The sequence below is a fragment of the Chelonia mydas genome, chromosome 27, assembly GCF_015237465.2.
Source record: "Chelonia mydas isolate rCheMyd1 chromosome 27, rCheMyd1.pri.v2, whole genome shotgun sequence".
Lineage (NCBI taxonomy): Eukaryota > Metazoa > Chordata > Testudines > Cheloniidae > Chelonia > Chelonia mydas.
In genome coordinates, this window is record NC_057860.1 from 8,645,044 (window position 1) to 8,653,524 (window position 8,481).

Below are 8,481 nucleotides of genomic sequence, written 5' to 3' on the forward strand. Positions count from 1 at the left end.
ATGTGCCGGGGGGGTAGATGCCCAGTGGGTATGTGCCCGGGGGGTAGGTGCCCAGTGGGTATATGCCCAGGGGGGTAGGTGCCCAGAGGGTATGTGCCTGGGGGTAGGTGCCCAGGGCAGGTAGGTGCCCAGTGGGTAGGTGCCCAGGGGTAGGTGTGATGGGGGTTAGGTGCCCAGTGGGTATGTGCCCAGTGGGTTTGTGCCTGGGGGTAGGTGCCCAGGGGGTAAGTGCCCAGGGGGGTATGTGCCCAGTGGGTATGTGCCCAAGGCGGGTAGGTGCCCAGTGGGTTTGTGCCTGGGGGTAGGTGCCCAGGGGTAGGTGCCCAGTGGGTAGGTGCCCAGGGGGTTATAACGGGCGAGCTGATTAACCTGGCTGCACAGCGCCTTGTTCTCCAAGAGCTACGAGTGCCAGCGGCTATGCCACCCAGGGTTTTCCTGCCGGCCACGCCTAGCAGCAATGCCCTGGCACCACAAGGCAGCTCTGAAGGGAGAGCCAGCAGGCGGCAGAAAGGGCGAGCGAGGCCATTTTAGGGCCAGGAGTGGAGGAGCATGCTGCAGCCAGCGGGCACCGCAGGGCACGGGAGTGGGGGGGAACTGCCCCAGTGACCCCCTTGTTTTCACAGGAGTCTCCTGGGAATGAGGGGACCTGCTGCAGAACAGCACCCCCTGCTGGCCGGATTCAGTCGCAACTCCCTGGGCCGAGCGATCCCTGACAGCCCCTCACACACACACACCCCCCCTCGGTCTCCCTTCCTGCAGCACGGGGATTGCCCCGGCCCTCGCTCAGGCCCCCTGCCTGCCCCGGGTTAGCCTGGGAGAGTTAACGGGATTGCAGGTGGAGGTGGTCTGGCTGTGGGTCCAGGGCCAAGCACCTTGCAGCTGGTGGGGAGTGGCCTCTGCCATGGAGGACCCCGCCCTGCCAGTGCTCGTGTGGGGCAGGGAGAAAGGGGCGACCGATGTCCTGGATCCAGACACATTTTGGGCCCAGCCTTCTCCTCCCCCCGAGCCTTCTCTTCCTCCCACTGAGTCCTTGATCTCCTCCCGGCCAGGTAAAACCTCCCACACACCAGCTGTCTTGGCACAGAGTCGCCATGTGCTGCTCTGATCCTCTGCTGTGTCTGGGATCCCGGGGCCCTTGCCCGGCTCGGGGGACGGCAGTGCCAGGGAAAGGGGGCTGGCCGTGCGGCCTGTGAGCCCCAGCTGCCATGCGTGGCTGAGGATCCTGCCCGCGGTGCTGTGCTGGCTCAGAGGTCATCTCTTGCCCGCAGCTGGATTGTTCCACTAACCTCCCTGTGAACCTGCCCCGGGCTCAGCGATCGTCACCGCTCGGGCTCATCTGCCCGCCGCGGCTGGGGAGGCTGGCTTGTGGTGGCATGGTGCACAGAGCAGCCACGCCCTCTGCCTGGTGGGGAGCCCTGCATCCCACCCTCCAACGGCCCCGCCTGGCCTGGGGGACTGACAAGCAGAAACCAGCCAGAGCTGTGACCTGGTGGGTAGGGCTGCATGCCAACTCCCCCCACGCTTCTCCGATTCATCCCGGGGGCGAGAGGGGAGCCCTTACAGAGCAGCAACCTCTGGGCTGGGAGCGTGGTCTCTGTAGCTCCTTCAGCCCCCCCCGCACCCCCCCCCCGGCCTCTCTGCCCAGGCTGCCGGCCAGGAGGGCAGCTGTGGCTTGCAGGCTTTTGGGACGTCCCTAGAAGCTGGAGTGAGCCCCAGCAAATCTTCCCCCGGAGGTCACTGCACACAGAGCAGATAGCGATGGTTTCGTAGGGCCAAGTTTGCCCCCGGCGTGCTGAGCTCTTGGGAAGAGCTGGCCCCAGCTGTGTGGGGCTCAGGTCTTAGTCCCCACCGACTCGGGAGAGGCTGACCCCCTAATGACGCCATCCTGCACTTGGACACTGGGCGGCAGGAACCGTGCTGCAGCGGGTCTCAAAGGCTCCTGGAAGCATCTCAGCTGGAGTGACGCCGGCCCGTGGGCTTGGCCGTCTCCTGTCGGACAGGGAAGGGATGAAGAAGCACCATTGGAAAGCCTTGGGGGTTGGTCTAATGCCTGCAGAGCCTCCTGCCTCCAGGGCACCGGCTCAAGCCCCCAGCAGGCGGGCGTGATCGACCGCCGTGCCCATCGGGCACGGGGTCTACCTGGAATGTGCCAGAGGGTCTCACACCAGCTGCACCAGGGCTGGTGTCCACTCTGGTTCTAACCGAGCCCCGAGGATCAGGTCTCAGTGTCCTACTCACACCGAGCAGGGTCTCGCTCCTGGACGGCTCCCGTTGAAATCAGGGGAGCGACTGGAGGAGCAAGAGGCCATGCACTGACGTGGGGAAGAGGGGCAGGATTTGGCGAGACGCCTTCACTGATCAGGCCTCGGTTTCACTCCCGTTACTGTGAGCTGAGTGGTCCAGATCTCCCCAGCCCCGGCCCGTTCTGCCCACAGACCCTGCTCCGGGTGCTCCAACCCTGCTCCCATTTCGCTAATTACACCATTCAAGGGATCGAGTGGATGAAAATACAAACCGCACAGATGCCACGACAAACACATATTCAGACGCCATGCCACGGTGCTGCTGAAGGCACTGTTCTCAATGGAGAGCCACAATCTGTACAGAAAAGCCAGGACTGAATGAGCAATCGGAAAGGATTTGCCTGTCTTGTCCAGCCCTAGAGGGCCGGGTTGAAGTGCCCCGGATAGGTGGAGATGGGGGGTGAGGGAAGCCTGAACGGATGCTGTGAGTTGTGGGTAAGCAAAGGCCGTCTCCAGCACAGTGAAATGGGGACAGGGAGAGGATAAAGGCTACACACTGGTCACTATGGTGCAGGACACAGCCTCTAGGAAAACAGTGGGGACAAAATTCAGCTGCTCCTGTTCGCAGATCACAGTCCTCTATGGTGAGGGACTGGAGAATCACCCTCATTACTCAGCAGTATGGGGCTTAGGACATATGCAACAGTTCTGCTTCCATCCACTAGAGGGCAGTGGTGACAGTACAATTCCATAAGGGTTAATATTAGACTTGCAAAGACATGTGAAACAGGGTGAAAGGGGAAGCCAAACCGCAGGGGAAGAGCAAACTTTGGCAGCTGTTTTGAGTGGGCCCCTGGACAGTATATAGGTTACATTTATCTTTTCATTCACATTTCTCCCACTGCCCCGCTCCTTTCTTCAGTCTGTCTCGCTCCTCTCCGCTCCATCTCTCAGCCTCAGTTCCTCACCTGTGAAATGGGGATAAATCATCCTTCGTCTAATTATATTGCAAACTCCTCAGCCCCAAAACGGTGTGTACAGCACCTGGCGCAATGGGTCTTGCACTCAGTGCTTCTGGGTTATTTACAGCTGCCCTAGTGCGAGCCCAAATCATTAGAGATAGGGACATTTTCAAAACAATCCTCCCCCTTACCCTTTAAATCTGTAGCATTTCATCCAGCTCAAAAATTGTTAAGGGGGGGAAGGAAATTTGCAAAAATATCAAATTTCCCCCCTGATTCTTCCTCCTTTGATGTTTAAATTTAGTAAAAACTTTGCAACATTCTGAGCAGCGAAGGCTTGTGTCAGGTCCCCCGTTCCCAGCTTTTTGTCCTTTCCTGTCCCCACAGCTGGACAGTGCGGACCTTGGGAGCCCTGCCCTGCACAGATTTAGGGACCGATTCTGCGGTATTTGATCTCCTAGGAGGGAAAGCGCCGCTCTTGATTTGGGACAAAGACGGCGAATGGGATGACTCAGGTGCAGGGGGGTTTTGGGGAGACAACAAGGTGGAGGAACAAGGGATAGAGAGACCCCCATAGAAGTGGGACAAACACCCATCCTCGGCAGGAGAGGGCTGCGTGAGCCCATTTGCCTGCAGAGAGCACGGCCCGTGGATAAATTATCTCCTGCCTGTTTCCACTGTGAGCCCAGCGCCCCCTAACCAGCCACCCTCCCCCTTTTCCGTCCAGGCCTCCAAGCCTGTGTGCGAGTGGCGTCTATATTTAGGGTGGTGTGTGTTTCCTCCGCTCATTTAAGGTGGCATCTCTGCAGGGCTGCCTGTGCCCCAGCCCAGCCTGGGGGCGGAGAGAGGGTCTAGTGGACCGGCCACCGGACTGGGGCTCAGGAGAACTGCGGTCAATTGCAGACTCAGCCGTGCACTTCCTGGGTGCCCTTGGGCAAGTCCGGCCCACCCCAGAGGTTCCCCCACACCTTTAGAGGAAGAGCAAGAGATTGGAGAGGGGAGGATGGGGATGGGCCCACTGATGGCCTTGCCCCCCCCTCCACCCCATCCTGACATCCTGCTGCCAGTGAGCTTCTGCCCCCTCTGCCAGCAGGTGGGGTCATGGGCATCGCAGGGCACCTCCCGCTGCAGAGTGAAAGCAAGGAGGCTGCAGGCTGACTGGAACCTCCTTGCAAAGGACTGGCGGCGGGGGGGGGGGGGGGGTCCTTTAACCCCCTCCCTGCCATCTCAGCGGGCTTGGCAGGCAGGTGTCCGCCCATGCCAGGGCCTGTGATTATTTGTTCCCGGGGTGTATGTGACTCATTGGCAGGGGCTTTTTATGTTCTGCAACAGGCCTGTTATTAACACGCGGCTGCGACTCCCTGCCTGCTGAGTGGCCTGGCCTGTTTCGCCCTGGGATGTGGCAGAGGAGGGTGGGTGGAGAGCGGGGCTGGGGGGCTGGGGTGGGGGTGGATAGCCACGGAGCAGCCTGCATTAGGGAAAGGGGGGCCCGCCTCCATCCAGCTCTGGGGGCCCCTCAGCGATGAGCCTGCCCCGGGGAGGATGCCTTTTCCAGGGAAGAGGGTGCATCTGCCCCGCCAGCTGCTGGCCAAGGGGGCAGCTTTTGCCCCCTCCCTGAGGCCGGGCACTGCCGCAGGGGGTGAGCGCTAGCCCGGGAGGGGAGCGCGGAGGCAAGCTGCAGACACGCGTGCCCAGGGCACGTTGCACACGGAACGTGCACCCTGCGCTCTTTCAGGGCAGGGGGCATGGCGGGGTCAACCCAGCACACGGGGCGGGTCCCGGGGGGGACAGAGGGCAGCTGGCACCGCTGGGGGAGGGCGGGTGCAGTGCGGGCAGGTGGCCACCAGGGGGGAGAGGCGCTGAGCGGAGCTACCCCAGCCCCTAGCCGGTGCGGGAGGTTCTCACCGGGCTGCCCTTCGCCCCATCTCTTAGCTGGGTGGGGAAGGGGGGGCTGGCCTGGTGGGGGTGCCAGGGTGCAGGGAGGAGGGGCTGAGTTGAAGAGGGGGTCTGAGCTGGGCAGGAGGAGGCTGCAGGAAGTGTGTGTGGGGGGTCTGAGCTGAGGGAGTTTGAGATCCGTTGTGGGGAGACCGCAGAGAGTGGGGGTCTGAGCTGTGGGGCAGCTGTAGGGGGGGGTCTGGGCTGGGGGATGGTCATAGGGAGGGGGATCTGAGTTCGGGGGGAGGCCCCGGGGGGGGGGTCTGAGCTGAGGGGAGGCTGCGGGAGGGGGGTCTGTTTGGGGGGGTCTGAGCTGAGGGGAGGCTGCGGGAGCGGGGGTCTGTTTGCGGGGGTCTGAGCTGAAGAAGGCTGAGACCAGTTGTGGGGAGGCTGCGGGCAGGGGGAGGGGGGTGTCTGGGCTGTGGGGTGGCCGTAGGGAGGGGGGTCTGAGCTCGGGGGGAGGCCACTGGGGGGGTCTATTCTGGGAGGTCTGAGCTGGGTGGAGGCTGCAAGGGGGGGGTCTGAGTTGAAGGAGGCTGAGATCAGTTGCGGGGAGGCCACAGGCGGGGGTCTGAGCTGTGGGGCCTGAGCTAGTGGGGTAGCCCTGGGGGGGGGTCTGAGCTGGGGGGGAAGGCTGCAGGGAGGGGTGTCTCAGTTGTGGGGGAGCTGCAGGGAGCAAAGCCAGTAGCCTCATTAGTCTCCATTAAGATTCTTGCTCCGCTCTTCAGTGTGGTGTTCTCTCCTTGGCGGGGCTCCCCAGGGGCAGCTGTGCTCACGTAGGCCGCTCCGGCCCCGCTCCCATTACAGAGCCTTAGTTTCCAGGGCACGTACCTGCTCCAGAAACTCCCTGGGAGCTGGAATCTGGCCCACACGTTTCCAGGGCACGGGGAGAGAGCCGTGCACGGGTGTGCACGAACGCGTGCGAGTGTGTAGGTGTGTGCGCCCGCGCCGCTGTGTGTGTACGCGCGCGTGAATAGCCGTGCACGTGACTCTCCACTTGTGCATTTCTGCAGCACCCCGGTATCCAGAGGGGAGGAGACTGAGCCCTCACGCGCCCTCTGGAGCATCTCTCACTGGATGCTCCTGGCCTTTTCAGCCCATTAACGAATTCAGGTTCCAATGCCCAGGAGAGGCACTGACGTCGAATACCCATTTGTGAAACACGACAAGGTAAGCGGTGCCCCCTTAGGCCACACAGTGAATCAGTCAGTGGCACAGACAAGACTATCCCAAGAGTCCCAATTCCCAGCCCCCCTTCCCCCCAACCCTGAGACTCCAGTTCCTTTCCCGAGCCAAGAATAGAACTCAGGAGTCCTGACTCCCAACCCCTCTTCTCTGCCCATTAGATCACTCTGCTGACCATGTTTTAACCCATTGTTTTAAAGCACATTTGCTTGCTTATGTTCTGCCTCCCCCCCACCCCCCCAAAAAAAAAAATTCACCCTGCAGCCTCAACTGGATTTGGTATTCTTCATTTCCTGCCCTAAACCATTGCACTCAGATTGCTATGTGCTACTAACCACGAGATTACCCTCCCCCTTAACACTGGGAATGAGACTCAGAAATCCAGATTCCCACTTTGTTGCGCTCGAACGTGTAGACTAAACTCCACTTTAAGGAGTTCTCTGGCTGAGTGAGCTCCCTCCCTCCCAGGTGGGATCTGAACCCAGGTGCCCTGCTGCCTTGACTCCTGCATAACCACTAGCCTGCACCACCGGATGCAACTCCCCTCGTGGCTTTAGGTGTTTCGAAACGGCGTTGCCGTGAGCAGCTCCGCCGACCACGCAGGCTGCAAACTCAGCGAATGCCTGTCAGCATCAGCTCCCTCCAGCCGTTACCCTTCCCTTCAGGTGGGCGCAGCCCCCGCGCTGGCGTGGCTGATCTCTGAAATACATATTTGCAGGGCTTTTATCAAGAGAAAAAAGGGAGGCTAAATATAGCTGTCATGCGCTAGATTGTAGGTAGCTGAGGGGGAGCCCCCGTGTGAATTTGAACGGGGGCTTTTGGAGTGAGGAATCTGTTCCCTGGGCGTGACTGACTCTGAAGGAAGGATCAGGGAAGAAAGCAACCACCCGCGGATTCCCAAGGGCTCAGTACCCACCGCTGGGCCCAGATTTGCTAAAGTGATCAGCACCCAACGTACTGAGCTCCGGCAAACCTGGACCGGAGGGCTTTATTCTGATCTCACACCGGTGCCAACTGGAAATGGCTCCACTGAAGTCAATGACCCTGACTCGTAGTTATGCCAGGACAGGGAAGGGGTAAGATGATGGCTTAAAGCCCATGTGCACTCCCTTTGTCTGGGTAGGGCCATGCAGGATGTGGATGTAAATTAGAACAGCCCCTAGGCTGCTCTAAATCTGTGCTGTGTATCCCATGAGCCTCAGGAAAGTAGAGGATTACCATAGTGCTAGGCATCCCGGCTATGCCCCCAACACCCTCCCTGTGCTGGATGTTGAGAGTAGGGATAATGTGGTACGTGTATGCCAGCTGCCTGCTGAGAGAAATTCTCAGGGAGGCTGTTACCACCTGGGGATGAGCCTCAACTGAGCTGCCTTCACATCAAAGCAAGAGTAAGCCAGTCCAGAGAGACGAATCCAGAGTGACTGCAGGGCTAGCAAAAGCACCGGGCCCTTTAAATAGTTGGAAAGCAAAGCGAATTCCTGGAAGGGGCCTGTGGCAGGGAAACCCCAGATGGGTGGGCACTGGGAGAGCGATCTGGAAAATGTTTGAACCCCCTGGGGTAGTGGGGAGAATGGCTGGGGCTGGACTCGGAGGGGACCAGCGAGCAGAAAAGAAATACCCCTCCTCCCCCCCTCCCCGTGGCAACGGAACTGTCATGCCTATTAATAATGGGGATTAATAATTAACAACGGCTGCCGTTTAGTGAAGCCCTTTCATCCGAACATCCCCTGGGCTCTCGACAAACTGGTTTGCAAATGACAGGGCTCGATCCTCATTCCCCATCTCACCCCCTTGGCACCGGAGTAAATGTGCTGGTTTCAGAGAAGTTAGCACCCCCCCGTGCAGGCTGCGAGAGCTCCCCCCGGCGCTGATGCGTGGCCATCTCTGGGGTGGGCCGCGGCAGCGAGTTTAGGACAGGAAGTGAAGCAGGATCCTGTGTTTCACTGAAACTGCAGTGGGGAGGAAATGCGGTGAGAGGTTTGTGCGTGGCGCCACTCTAGGGACCGAGATGGAGTTACGCTGGGAGTGGAGGTAGCTTAACCCAGCGTACGAGGGAGCGAATAGCAGTTTTGAGCAGGTGCCTGGGAGTCAGGACTCCTGGGTTCTGTTCCAATCCCATGTACGTCTACGTGGCCGGCGGAACACAGATTGTGCCG